The following is a 15,338-nucleotide window of genomic DNA, read 5'->3' on the forward strand; positions in this document are numbered from 1 at the left end:
GCCCCCCTTTCCTTGACAATACAATCATGTAACTCTTAAAACTGGATGGTTGAGGATCAGTCACAGCTTTATTAACTCTTTATACTCATTCCATTAGAAAGGCATTTTATTTCTAAAATAATTCAGCTTGTTGCAGCATGCCCTGGGTCTCCACACCGGCAATAGGGCCAACAAGTGTAACATGTCCTTTCTATTTCCAGGTGAAGGAGGATCCTGCGTATTCGTATGCAGGACTCTGACCCCCATCCATCACTCTTAACGCTTGTTCCACTCCGTCCTGGAGTCCTGACAGGAATATGTCCAGTCCAATATCCAATTAGTGAACACCGTCGGGCCATATGAGGCCTGCTTTATCTCCTTCCAGTTGTCGGTGTTGTATCACTACACCACCTCTGTCTCTTCTAAATTTAGCGATCCGAATATTTATTATCCGCCTTGTCCGTTCGATGGCTGTGATCTCTCGCGCACCTTGCCATACCGCTATCGGCACAATCTCTGACCATGCTATAGTTAGTTTTGTGAAAAATTCTCTGAAGCGCTCAGTGTCTAGTTTCATTAATGCCATTAGTTATGAGCTCTTGTGATGACCAAGGTCATTTCCCCCGGCCTGTATAACTAAGATGACCGGACCTCTTGCCTCTCTCCCTACCTTGATTACCTCCATTAGTACCTGTGGCCATAGCAGGCCTCTAATACCTCTCCAAGTGAAATATGTGTTATGAAACACTAATTTCCTCCCGCCTGGACGGACTTTCGCCCTTTTTTCTGCCCGATATATATACAAGTTGGCTATCACCCACACTGTTAGCTTAGCGTCACCTGTAAAAGAAACAAACCACGTTAGAATAACAAGTCCGGTCTTATGTATCTCGACAAACACGTGGATCGCCATCTCCCTATCCTCTGAACTTCCGTTTCTGACAGTACTGCTCTTGGTGCTTCCGTGGCCGCGCCTATGCGGAATGAGTGTGTCCCGTAATCTTTTGGGGTGGTTCCCTGCCGATGTTAGGCATTTATTAAATTAGGCTTGGAAGTGGTATCTTGATAATAGCGTTCCATCAATGCGCGATAGGAAGAAATTACTTTGTGATCTGATGGTTATATATGTTTTTACTATTGTTACCCGACTCAGTGTACCGTTTGTGGGTTGTATAAGTACCCAAGTGCCCCTGCCTGCTGGAACCGTTTTCGATTTGCGTATGCGTAGACGTATTGCATTATTGGCTATGGCTACGTCCTGGTGTAATAAGCCTCCACTGGTGGTAATTTTCGATTGAGGAACTAATTCGCTTATGCATAGCACCCCGAAGAAGGCAATCGCAAATGCAGTAGACAGTAGTGTTCCTTCAAATTGTGAGTGTCATGTTAATGGTGTTAGGGATATGATGTGAGAAATTAGTTTTAGTGGCACGGGACGGGACGTCTATACTCCTGACTTGGCTGACCCCTTTTCCACCCTTTTATGGATTGTCTGATGATGAATCTCTTTGTCACATCTCCCCAATTCAGTAGTTGAAAGTGAAATGCTACTCTGGTCAGACACTGCTGCGTTGATGCCACTGATATGCCCCTCATCATTAGCTTGTGGAGAAATTCTATGTTGACTTGTAATCTGGCTTGTTCACATTGGTCAACCTGTCTACCTGCTAATAGTCATGTCCACTCTTCCCATGCCTTACCGTATGCTTGCCACGTCGACGGGGCAACTGACTCTCTGATTAATGGCATCAACTATTTGCCACTAGATCACATAGGGAGGGTGGGCAACTGTTGCCCGATGGGTGGGCGTTGTGGAAGAGCTCTGTGAAAATCTGCCTATTGAATTGTGATAAAGCGTTAGCAGCAGCGTTAGACCCCTCAGCATTGTGGCTAGCGCGGACCCATACATTGTGTTTTAGGCACAGGAATGCTAGCCGGCGTAGTAGGCCTAGCACTGGGAGAGATGATCATGCCATCCTATTAATGCAGTGCGCTAGGCTGGTGTTTTTTGTTACGAAGCGTATATTTTTGTTAGCCAGGCGCTTACCCCATATTTCTATTGTTACCACTATTGGGAAGAAAAATCAATTTCCGGGCTAAATGCAGCTAAAAATTATTATTAATTTCATAGCTGATGGAGCTTGGTATAGGTGGCCTAATACAATGAGTTCCACACACTGCTACTATGCCCAAAATTATTTTTCGGGCTACATGCAGCTAAATATTATTATTAATTTCAAAGCTGGGGGAGCTTGGTATAGATGGCCTAATACAATCAGTACCACGCACTGCTACTATCCCTAAAATTATTTTCCAGGCAAGATACAGCTAAAAATTATTAGTAATTTGAAAGCTGGTGGAGCTTAGTATAGATGGCCTAATAGAATGAGTACCACACACTGCTGATATGCCCAAAATTATTTCCAGTCAAGATGCAGCTAAAAGTTATTACTAATTTCAAAGCTGGCGGAGCTTAGTATAGATGGCCTAATACAATCAGTACCACACACTGCTAATATGCCCAAAATTATTTTACAGGTAAGATGCAGCTAAAAATTATTATTAATTTAACAGCTGGTGGAGCTTAGTATAGATGGCCTAATAGAATGAGTACCACACACTTCTAATATGCCCAAAATTATTTTACAGGCAAGATGCAGCTAAAAATTATTAGTAATTTGAAAGCTGGTTGAGCTTAGTATAGATGGCCTAATAGAATGAGTACCACACACTGCTAATATGCCCAAAATAATTTTACAGGCAAGATGCAGCTAAAAATTATTAGTAATTTGAAAGCTGGTGGAGCTTAGTATAGATGACCTAATAGAATGAGTACCACACACTGCTAATATGCCCAAAATTATTTTACAGGCAAGATGCAGCTAAAAAGTTTTAGTAATTTGAAAGCTGGTGGAGCTTAGTATAGTTGGCCTAATAGAATGAGTACCACACACTGCTAATATGCCCAAAAGGTTTTACTTGGCTGGGTGCAGTAAAAAAATTGTATTACATACACAGGTGGTGTAGCTTTCAACACAGATAGGCTACTCCACTGACTAACACACACTGCTAATATGCCCAAAAGGTTTTACTTGGCTAGGTGCAGTAAAAAAATTGTATTACATACACAGGTGGTGTAGCTTGCAGCACAGATAGGCTACTCCACTTACTAACACACACTGCAAGAGGCCCAAAAGGATTTGCTTAGCTAGATTTAGCCAAATGCTGTGAAAAGCACTTGCACAGCACTAAAACAGACATGCCTGATATAAGTGATAGGAACTGATGTAACATAGCCCTCAAAAGGGCTGCAATTCCAACTAGTCACTACTCACAACTAGTGTTGAGCATTCCGATACTGAAATATCGGGTATCGGCCGATATTCGCGGTATCGGAATTCCGATACTTAATTCCGATACTTTTACAATATCGAATACCGGAATCGGAAGTTCCCATAATGCCTGCGCTCTGCAGTGTCTCTGAAGGATGACAAGCTGGATGGCAGCGCTCAGCTCTGATCCAGCCTGTCATCAGAATGACATCGCAGCGTGGGAGAATTCTCCTGATTTTTTAAAAGCCGGTGGGCGGTAAAAAGCCGCCGGCTTTTAAACAATCACACAGCCCCATACTGCTTGCCCGCAGCCTCCCACCCCGATGCTCCGCTCCCCTCGCCTCCTCCCATCCCGATCGTAAGTTAGGACCGGGCGGGGAGCGCAGCACCAAGGAGCGGGGAGCGAAGGACCCGGGCGGGGAAGCCGGCAGTGAAAAGACTTCACCGCCTGCTTTCCCGTTCTGTGCTGCGCTTTCCCGCCGGTTATTTCAAATGAACAGCTGAGGTATCAGGTGATGCTGATCAGCTGTTCATTTGAAGTAGCCGCGGTGCCCTCGGAGGGTTCATGTGAGTTCATGCTTGACTGCATTGCATGAACTCACATGAACTTTCCCACGGCCGCACAGGTCAGCCTCACCTCCCAGACCATCAGCCCGTCATGATTGGTATGTGCGGGTGTCTGTGCGATGTCTGCGGGTGTGTGCGGTGTCTGTGCGATGTCTGCGAGTGTGTGCAGTGTCTGTGCGATGTCTGCGAGTGTGTGCAGTGTCTGTGCGATGTCTGCAGGTGTGTGCGGTGTCTGTGCGATGTCTGCGGGTGTGTGCGGTGTCTGTGCGATGTCTGGGGGTGTGTGCGTGCAGGCAGACATAGGCCGATGTGACACTACTACTCCCATCGGCCTATATCTGTCCCCCGTCCACTCGTGCCAGCAGGATCAGCTCGATGGGAGCAGTAGTTCCCATCAGCCTGATCCTGCTATTTAAATTGCCCTACTGTGTCCCCAATAAATGTTAAATACATGTCATTGGTTGCCAGTGGTTACCTACAATAAATTAGTTCATACATTACCTGTCCCCGCCGATCGCCACCGAAAATAAAGTAAAAAATAAAAAACTACACCTATACTCACCTAGACACCTATTTCCCCGAAGCCATCGATCTCCTGTAATAAAATATAAAATAATAAACCACAACCTTATGCTTACCCCTCCGTAGTAGTCCACGAGTGTCCCACGAAGATCTCCAGTTCAGCGCAGCCACATTGAATGTGACCGCTCTGAACCGCCGCCGCCGCTAGAATGACGGGGCCGTAAAGCAGCCCCGTCATTGCATAAGCGGGTTCGCCGGAGTTCAGGCAGCGCTGCTCTGGTTAGCTGCTTTACGGCCCTGCTGTATCGTGAGAAATTCCCACGGTACAGCACTGCCGTAAAGGAGGTCTCCGGAGCTGCGCTGCCTGAATGCACTCCGGTGACCTCAGTCAGTGGCTCCCGCTGCCGGGAGCGGACATGTTCCCGGCAGCGTGAGCTTACAGCAGCCATGCACAGCTGTCACCATCTCCAGATGTGACAGCTGTGCATGGGAGATCAGCGCAGGAACGTGGACAGGTAACTATTTTTTTTTAGTAAACTAAGAATTAAATAAAATGGTGTGTTTATTTCAAATAAATTATTTTTTTTCTGGGTGTAGTGTGTTTTTTTTCTTTTTAACACTTTGTAGGTTAGTAATGGGTGTGTCTTATAGATGCCCATCATTACTAACCTGGGCTTCATGGAAGCTGGCGCTGACATGAACCACAGCCCTATTACCCACTGCCATCGCACCAGGGCAGCGTGGAAGAGCGAGGCTAAGTGCCAGAATTGGCGCATCCTATGGATGCGCCATTTCTGGGGCGGCTGACGGCTGGTGTTTCTAGCCTGGGAGGGGGCCAATATTCATGGCACCCTTCCTGGGCTATTAATATCAGCCCCCAGCTGTCTGCCTAGCCTTTGCTAGATATTAAAATAGGGGGGAACCCCACGTCATTTTTTTGGGGGGGTCCCCAATTTTAATAGCTAGTAAAGGCTAGGTATTCAGCTGGGGGCTGATATTAGTAGTCTGGGAAGCTCCGTGGGTATTACCCCCTTCCCAGGCTTCAAACATCTGCCCCAGCCGTCTGCTTAACCTCCGCTAGAGACAAAAATTATGTGGGATCCCACGCCAATTTTTTTTTTAAAATAAATCCTTTATTTTAACACTAAATGACATTTGAGGAGTTAATAAAGATGCAGTCCCTTAATTATTAATTATTTTTTAATTAATTTTTCCCAAAAATTTTGACGTGGGCTTTGCCATATTTTTGTATGCCAGCCAGGTACAGCATCCAGCTTCTATGAACGCGCCATTTTCCGGGGTGGCTGCGGACTGCAATTTGCAGCGGGGGGCGGCGCAGAAAGCTTGGGTCTCCCTGCGCTGCAGATTCCATCCCCCAGCTGCCTAGTTGTACCTGGCTGGACACAAAAATAGGGAGAAGCCCCACATATTTTTTTTTTTAATTATTTCATGAAATTCATGAAATAATAAAGAAAAAAAGGGCTTCCCTATATTGTTGTGTCCGGCCAGGCACAAATAGGCAGCTGGTGGTTGGGGGCAGCCCGTTCCTGCCTGCTGTACCTGTCTGGACACAAATATAGCGCGAAGCCCCACGTCAATTTTTTTTAAATTATTTCAGGAAATTCATGAAATAATTTTAAAAAAATTGGTATGGGGCTTTGCCCTATATTTGTGTCCAGCCAGGTACAGCAGGCAGGAATGGGCTGCCCCCAACCACCAGCTGCCTATTTGTACCTGGTTGGACACAACAATATAGGGAAGCCCTTTTTTTAAAAAATTATTTCATGAAATAATTAAAAAAAAATTGACGTGGAGCTTCACACTATATTTGGGTCCAGCCAGGTACAGCAGGCAGGAACGGGCTGCCCCCAACCACCAGCTGCCTATTTGTACCTGGCCGGACACAACAATATAGGGAAGCCCTTTATTTCTTAATTATTTCATGAATTTCATGAAATAATTAAAAAAAAAATACGTGAAGCTTCGCCCTATTTTTGTGTCCAGCCAGGTACAACTAGGCAGCTGGGGGCTGGAATCCGCAGCGCAAGGAGGCCCAAGCTTTCTGGGCCCCATCCGCTGCAAATTGCAGTCCGCAGCCGCCCCGGAAAATGGCGCGTTCATAGAAGCGCCATCTTCTGGCGCTGTACCCAACTCATCCAGGGCCCTGGTGCGGTGGCTCACTGGGTAATAAAGGGGTTAAGGCCAGCTTGGCATTATCAGCTGGCCCTAAGCCCGAAATTCATGGGGTCACGCCAATATTAGACTTGACCACCATGAATTTCTAGTAAAGTATTTAAAAAAAAACACAACACCCAGAATAAAGTCCTTTAATTGAAATAAAGACACAATTCTTTATTGTTCTAAATTAAACTATACTTACCATCACGCCCATTCCAGCTGAAGCCAACGATCTCCTGCAATAAAAGAAAAATAATAAAGCAACCTCATCCTTACCTTCCCATGAATCCCACGACAGCTTCAGCTCTGCTACATCGAGATGACAGATTGGACCGCAGCAGAACGCTGCCATCCAGCCTGTCATCCCGCGGACACTGAGAAGCGCAGGCATGCTTGCGCTCCTCAGTGTCTCTCTGTGGCGGCATCCAGATGAGCCGAGTTCATGTCCAATGAACTCAGCTCACCTCATGCACGTCACTGACAGCGTGGGAAAATTCTCACGCTGAAGCGCTGAGTGCAGGAGAATTTTCCCACGCTGTCAGTGACGTGCATGAGGTGAGGTCATGTCCAATGTACTCGGCTCACCTCATGCACGTCACTGACAGCGTGGGAAAATTCTCCTGCACTCAGCGCTTCAGCGTGAGAATTCTCCCACGCTGTCAGTGACGTGCATGAGGTGAGGAGAGTTCATTGGACATGACCTCACCTCATGCACGTCACTGACAGCGTGGGAAAATTCTCAAGCTGAAGCGCTGAGTGCAGGAGAATTATCCCACGCTGTCAGTGACGTGCATGAGGTGAGCTGAGTTCATTGTCGGCTCATCTGGATGCCGTCACAGAGAGTCACAGAGGAGCGCAAGCATGCCTGCGCTTCTCAGTGTCTGCAGGATGACAGGCTGGATGGCAGCATTCTGCTGCGGTCCAGCCTGTTATCTCGATGTAGCAGAGCTGGAGCCATCGTGGGAACCATGGAAAGGTAAGGATGATGTTGGTTTATTATTTTTCTTTTATTGCAGGAGATCGTTGGCTTCAGCTGGAATGGGCGTGACGGTAAGTATGGTTTAATTTAGAACAATAAAGAATTGTGTGTTTATTTCAATTAAAGGACTTTATTCTGGGTGTTGTGTTTTTTTAAATACATTACTAGAAATTCATGGTGATCATGTCTAATATTGGCGTGACCCCTTGAATTTCGGGCTTAGGGCCAGCTGATAATGCCAAGCTGGCCTTAACCCCTTTATTACCCAGTGAGCCACCGCACCAGGGCCCTGGATGAGTTGGGTACAGCGCCAGAAGATGGCGCTTCTATGAACGCGCCATTTTCCGGGGCGGCTGCGGACTGCAATATGCAGCGGGTGGGGTCCAGAAAGCTTTGGCCTCCCTGCGCTGCAGATTCCAGCCCCCAGCTGCCTAGTTGTACCTGGCTGGGCACAAAAATAGGGCGAAGCCCCACGCATTTTTTTTTTTAATTATTTCATGAAATTCATGAAATAATTAAGAAAAAAAGGGCTTCCCTATATTGTTGTGTCCAACCAGGTACAAATAGGCAGCTGGTGGTTGGGGGCAGCCCGTCCCTGCCTGCTGTACCTGGCTGGACACAAATATAGTGCGAAGCCCCACGTCAATTTTTTTTTAATTATTTCATGAAATAATTTTTTTAAAAAAGGGCTTCCCTATATTGTTGTGTCTGGCCAGGTACAAATAGGCAGCTGGTAGTTGGGGGCAGCCCGTTCCTGCCTGCTGTACCTGACTGGACACAAATATAGGGCGAAGCCCCACGTCAATTTTTTTTAAATTATTTCAGGAAATTCATGAAATAATGAAAAAAAAATTGATGTGGGGCTTCGCCCTATATTTGTGTCCAGTCAGGTACAGCAGGCAGGAACGGGCTGCTCCCAACCACCAGCTGCCTATTTGTACCTAGCCGGACACAACAATATAGGGAAGCCCTTTTTTTCTTAATTATTCCATGAATTTCATGAATTTAAAAAAAAAATACTTGGAGCTTCGCCCTATTTTTGTGTCCAGCCAGGTACAACTAGGCAGCTGGGGGCTGGAATCTGCAGCGCAGGGAGGCCCAAGCTTTCTGGGCCCCACCCGCTGCAAATTGCAGTCCGCAGCCTGCCCCGGAAAATGGCGCGTTCATAGAAGCGCCATCTTCTGGCGCTGTACCCAACTCATCCAGGGCCCTGGTGCGGTGTCTCATTGGGTAATAAAGGGGTTAAGGCCAGCTTGGCATTATCAGCTGGCCCTAAGCCCGAAATTCATGGGGTCACGCCAATATTAGACATGACCACCATGAATTTCTAGTAAAGTATTTAAAAAAAACACAAACACCCAGAAAAAAGTCCTTTAATTGAAATAAACACACAATTCTTTATTGTTCTTAATTAAACCATACTTACCGCCACGCCCATTCCAGCTGAAGCCAATGATCTCCTGCAATAAAAGTAAAATAATAAAGCAACATCATCCTTACCTTTCCATGGCTCCCACGACAGCTTCAGCTCTGCTACATCGAGATGACAGGCTGGACCGCAGCAGAACGCTGCCATCGAGCCTGTCATCCCGCAGACACTGAGAAGCGCAGGCATGCTTGCGCTACTTAGTGTCTGGTTGTGACGGCATCCAGATGAGCCGAGGTCATGTCCAATGAACTCGGCTCACCTCATGCACGTCACTGACAGCGTGGGAAAATTCTCACGCTGAAGCGCTGAGTGCAGGAGAATTTTCCCACGCTGTCAGTGACGTACATGAGGTGAGCCGAGTTCATTGTCGGCTCATCTGGATGCCGTCACAGTCAGACACTGAGGAGCGCAAGCATGCCTGCGCTTCTCAGTGTCTGCGGCATGGCAAGCTGGATGGCAGCGTTCTGCTGCGGTCCAGCCTGTCATCTCGATGTAGCAGAGCTGGAGCTGTCCTGGGAACCATGGAAAGGTAAGGATGAGGTTGCTTTATTATTTTTCTTTTATTGCAGGAGATCGTTGGCTTCAGCTGGAATGGGCGTGATGGTAAGTATGGTTTAATTTAGAACAATAAAGAATTGTGTCTTTATTTCAATTAAAGGACTTTATTCTGGGTGTTTGTGTTTTTTATTTAACTTTGACTATGGGGTTAGTAATGGGGGTGTCTTATAGACGCCTCTCCATTACTAACCTGGGCTTGATGTCAGCTGGCATTATAAGCTGACATCAACCCCAACCCTATTACCCCCTGCCACCGCACCAGGGCAGCGTGGAAGAGCGAGGCTAAGTGCCAGAATTGGCGCATCCTATGGATGCGCCATTTCTGGGGCGGCTGAGGGCTGGTGTTTCTAGCCTGGGAGGGGGCCAATATTCATGGCTCCCTTCCTGGGCTATTAATATCAGCCCCCTGCTGTCTGCCTAGCCTTTGCTAGCTATTAAATTAGGGGGGACCCCACGTCATTTTTTTGGGGGGGTCCTCCATTTTAATAGCTAGTAAAGGCTATGTATTCAGCTGGGGGCTGATATTAGTAGCCTGGGAAGCTCCGTGGGTATTACCCCCTTCCCAGGCTTCAAACATCTGCCCCAGCTGTCTGCTTAACCTCCGCTAGAGACTAAAATTAAGGGGAACCCCACGCCAATTTTTTTTAATAATAAATCCTTTATTTTAATACTAAATGACAAGTACAGTAACCAACACTGTCACTGTACTTATTATATATGTGACTGACATGTTTCTATCTATCTAATCTATGTGTGAAGCTCTATTCTGTCTGTTATAAATTGTCGGGTACAGATGCTGAATTGCCGGCCGGCTTTTTTAAACAGACGGTGCATGAAAACACTATTATTTTTTTTAATAAATCCTTTGCAGTAAATGACAAGTACAGTATTCAACACTGTCACAGTACTTCATATATATGTGACTGACATATTTCTATCTATCTAATCTATGTGTGAAGCTCTATTCTGTCTGTTATAAATTGTCGGGTACCGCTGCTGAATTGCCGGCCGGCTTTTTTAAAGAGACGGTGCACGAAAACACTATTATATTTTTTAATAAATCCTTTACACTAAATGACAAGTACAGTAAGCAACACTGTCACTGTACTTCGTATATATGTGGCTGACATGTTTCTATCTATCTAATCTATGTGTGATTCTCTATTCCTTCTATTCTAAATTGTCGGGTACAGATGCTGAATTGCCAGCCGGCTTTTTTAAAGAGACGGTGCATGAAAACACTATTATTTTTTTAAATAAATTCTTTGCAGTAAATGACAAGTACAGTAAGCAACACTGTCACAGTACTTCATATATATGTGACTGACATGTTTCTATCTATCTAATCTATGTGTGAAGCTCTATTCTGTCTGTTATAAATTGTCGGGTACCGCTGCTGAATTGCCGGCCGGCTTTTTTAAAGAGACGGTGCACGAAAACACTATTATATTTTTTAATAAATCCTTTACACTAAATGACAAGTACAGTAAGCAACACTGTCACTGTACTTCATATATATGTGACTGACATGTTTCTATCTATCTAATCTATGTGTGATGCTCTATTCCTTCATGTCTAAATTGTCGGGTACCGGTGTATGCCGCTGCTGAATTGCCGGCCGGCTTTTTTAAAGAAAGCGTCTTCTGAGCAGTTTGTCAGCTTTTGGACACCTTTGAAGGTGTTTTCTATGTGTTCCTATGTGTTTTTGTTTGCCTGCCATTGGTTTTAACGGTGTTCGACGGTGTTCTAATGTGTTCGACGAACAGTTCGACGAACAGTTCCTCGAACATCCCGGTGTTCGACATACCGAACCGAACTCGAACACTACGGGGGTGGCTCAACACTACTAAAAAGGAACAAAGAAATGAGTATCAAATGAAAAGAAGGTTTCATATCTAAAGAAGAATATAATGCTGTCTGCAGGGAAAGCTGGGCTAGCGTTAGAACAGCTAAAGCCAGTAATGAAGTGGGGCTTGAAAGAGAGACCAAAAGCAATAAGAAAGGATTTTGGAATTAAGTCAAAAGTTAAAGAAAAGCCAAAGATGCTATAGGATTTTTAAAGGATGAAAAGGGTAAAGTGGTCAATAATGATGTTGAGAAGACTGAACTTTTAAATTCCTGTTTGGCTTCTCTGTTCTCTAAGAAAGCAAATGTAACATCAAGTGATCTTCACTGTGCTGTAGAAGAAAAGGAACATGTGAACAAGTCAAATGTATGAATACTGCATATGAGTGGTCATTTTGGCATTAGGCATCAGAATTAATTACATAATTTACCATCTATGTTACATCCATGTCAGTTCAATCAATGATCAACCATTCTCAAAATTTGCCAAAATCAATCTTGGTCAAAAGAAGTCTAACTGCTAGCTCATATCCCTGCTGCCTTTTTAGGGTTATCAATACAGGATGAGCAGAGGGATTAGCAAACATTAAAAGAGCCATGCTGCTTCTGATGCTTTCCAGTAAGTCACCCTAGTGATGAACTCATAGCTACATTGCTCTGCACTGCTGTATAATGTCTTCCTTGCTGCAGCTTCTGATTGTCTGTTACGTACAGGCAGGGGTGTAGGAATCCTTCATGTTTGAGTGTCCTGTATATGGGAGATCATAGCAAGTAATCTATACCACCTAATTCAGTGATATCTAAAAATTAGCGTAGGAGCCAACAGAGGAAATATTAGTTAAATATCTGGATACAAGTCATATGTTTTGGAAAATGGTGCCCCAGAGTCAATGTACAAACAAATCCCTGATAACAATGTTGCTCATGCATAATAACATTTGAATTTTTGTCTTATTGGATATAAAATATTTTCTGTCACTTACATCAAAAGCAAACTTCTGATATAAACAACTTTAAACATCTGTAAGAGGTAGCGTGGCCGAGCGGTCTAAGGCGCTGGATTTAGGCTCCAGTTTCTCTGGAGGCGTGGGTTCAAATCCCACCGCTGCCATTATTTATTTGGATCTAATTTTTACCAAAAATTAGGAAACGGTTGAGGAAGTAAAGGGGATTGAGAACTTAGGAGGCAGCGATCATGCTATCCTATAATTTTGAATTACAAAAGGAGGAAAACCTGCGAAAACTGAGATTTTAAGAATGGACTGTAGAAAGGCAGTTTTTAATGGACTCAGTAAAAAGGAAGGAAAGGTAGGATGTTCTAAAGGAAAGAAATGTCCAGGAAGGATGGGAGATTTTGCAAAATTAAATTCTCACTGCACAATCAGTATCAATCCCGAAAGAAGGAAGAATGGAAAGCATTTATGGAGACCAGGATGGCTGAATACTGAACTTAAAAGCTTGCTAAAAAGGAACAAAGAAATGAGTATCAAATGGAAAGAAGGGTTCATATCTAAAGAAGAATATAATGCTGTCTGCAGGGAAAGCTGGGCTAGCGTTAGAAAAGCTAAAGCCAGTAATGAATTGAGGCTTGCAAGAGAGACCAAAAGCAATAAGAAAGGATTTTGGAAGTAAGTCAAAAGTTAAAGAAAAGCCAAAGATGCTATAGGATTTTTAAAAGATGAAAAGGGTAATGTGGTCAAAAATGATGTTGAGAAGACTGAACTTTTAAATTCCTGTTTGGCTTCTCTGTTCTCTAAGAAAGCAAATGTAACATCAAGTGATCTTCACTGTGCTGTAGAAGAAAAGGAACATGTGAACAAGTCATACGTATGAATACTGCATATGAGTGGTCATGTTAGCTTTAGGCATCAGAATTAATTACATAATTTACCATCTATGTTACATCCATGTCAGTTCAATCAATGATCAACCATTCTCAAAATTTGTGAAAATCAATCTTGGTCAAAAGAAGTCTAACTGCTAGCTCATATTTCTGCTGCCTTTTTAGGGTTATCAATACAGGATGAGCAGAGTGATTAGCAAACATAAACAGAGCCATGCTGCTTCTGCTGCTTTCCAGTAAGTTCCCTAGTTATGGATTCATAGCTACAATGCTCTGCACTGCTGTATAATGTCTTCCTTGCTGCTGCTTCTGATTGTCTGTTACGTACAGGCAAGGGTGTAGGAATCCTTCATGTTTGAGTGTCCTGTATATGGGAAATCATAGCAAGTAATCTATAGGACCTAATACAGTGATATCTAAAAATTAGCGGATGAGCCAACAGAGGAAAGATTAGTTAAATATCTGGATACAAGTCATATGTTTTGTAAAATGGTGCCCCAGAGTCAATGTACAAACAAATCCATGATAACTACGTTGCTGTTGCATAATAACATTTGTATTTTTGTCTTATTGGATATAAAATATTTTCTGTCACTTACATCAAAAGCAAACTTCTGATATAAATAACTTTAAACATCTGTAAGAGGTAGCGTGGCCAAGCGTTCTAAGGTGCTGGATTTAGGCTCCAGTCTCTCTGGAGGCGTGGGTTCAAATCCTGCTGCTGCTCTTATTTATTTGGATCTAATTTTTACCAAAAATTAGGATACAGTTGAGGAAGTAAAGGAGGTTGAGAATTTAGGAGGCAGCAGTAATTTTATCCTATACTTTTGAACTACAAAAGGTGGAAAACCCGCAAAAACTGAGATTTTAAGATTGGACTGTAGAAAGGCAGTTTTTAATGGACTCAGGAAAAAGGAATGAAAAGTAGAATGTTCTAAAGGAAAGAAATGTCCAGGAAGGATGGGAGATTTTGCTAAATTAAATTCTCACTGCACAATCAGTAACAATCCCGAAAAGAAGGAAGAATGGAAAGCATTTATGGAGACCAGGATGGCTGAATACTGAACTTAAAAGCTTGCTAAAAAGGAACAAAGAAATGAATATCAAATGAAAAGAAGGGTTCATATTTAAAGAAGAATATAATGCTGTCTGCAGGGAAAGCTGGGCTAGCGTTAGAAGAGCTAAAGCCAGTAATGAAGTGGGGCTTGAAAGAGAGACCAAAAGCAATAAGAAAGGATTTTGGAATTAAGTCAAAAGTTAAAGAAAAGCCAAAGATGCTATAGGATTTTTAAAAGATGAAAAGGGTAATGTGGTCAAAAATGATGTTGAGAAGACTGAACTTTTAAATTCCTGTTTGGCTTCTCTGTTCTCTAAGAAAGCAAATGTAACATCAAGTGATCTTCACTGTGCTGTAGAAGAAAAGGAACATGTGAACAAGTCATATGTATGAATACTGCATATGAGTGGTCATTTTGGCTTTAGGCATCAGAATTAATTACATAATTTACCATCTATGTTACATCCATGTCAGTTCAATCAATGATCAACCATTCTCAAAATTTTCCAAAATCAATCTTGGTCAAAAGAAGTCTAACTGCTAGCTCATATCCCTGCTGCCTTTTTAGGGTTATCAATACAGGATGAGCAGAGAGATTAGCAAACATTAACAGAGACATGCTGCTTCTGATGCTTTCCAGTAAGTCACCCTAGTGATGAACTCATAGCTACATTGCTCTGCACTGCTGTATAATGTCTTCCTTGCTGCAGCTTCTGATTGTCTGTTACGTACAGGCAGGGGTGTAGGAATCCTTCATGTTTGAGTGTCCTGTATATGGGAGATCATAGCAAGTAATCTATACCACCTAATTCAGTGATATCTAAAAATTAGCGTAGGAGCCAACAGAGGAAATATTAGTTAAATATCTGGATACAAGTCATATGTTTTGGAAAATGGTGCCCCAGAGTCAATGTACAAACAAATCCCTGATAACAATGTTGCTCATGCATAATAACATTTGTATTTTTGTCTTATTGGATATAAAATATTTTCTGTCACTTACATCAAAAGCAAACTTCTGATATAAACAACTTTAAACATCTGTAAGA

General features: G+C 43.5%; 1 non-coding gene across 1 annotated transcript; it reads left to right on the plus strand.

Annotated features, from left to right (window-relative positions):
• Positions 1 to 12,418: 12,418 nt before the first annotated feature.
• On the plus strand, positions 12,419 to 12,500 carry TRNAL-UAG (transfer RNA leucine (anticodon UAG)). The gene has a single exon. It is a non-coding gene; the product is annotated as a tRNA-Leu (tRNA).
• The last annotated feature ends 2,838 nt before the right edge of the window (positions 12,501 to 15,338 follow it).

This window comes from Phyllobates terribilis, unplaced genomic scaffold (genome assembly GCF_046119375.1).
Source record: "Phyllobates terribilis strain yellow unplaced genomic scaffold, ASM4611937v1 Scaffold_11__3_contigs__length_659146591, whole genome shotgun sequence".
Classification (NCBI taxonomy): domain Eukaryota; kingdom Metazoa; phylum Chordata; class Amphibia; order Anura; family Dendrobatidae; genus Phyllobates; species Phyllobates terribilis.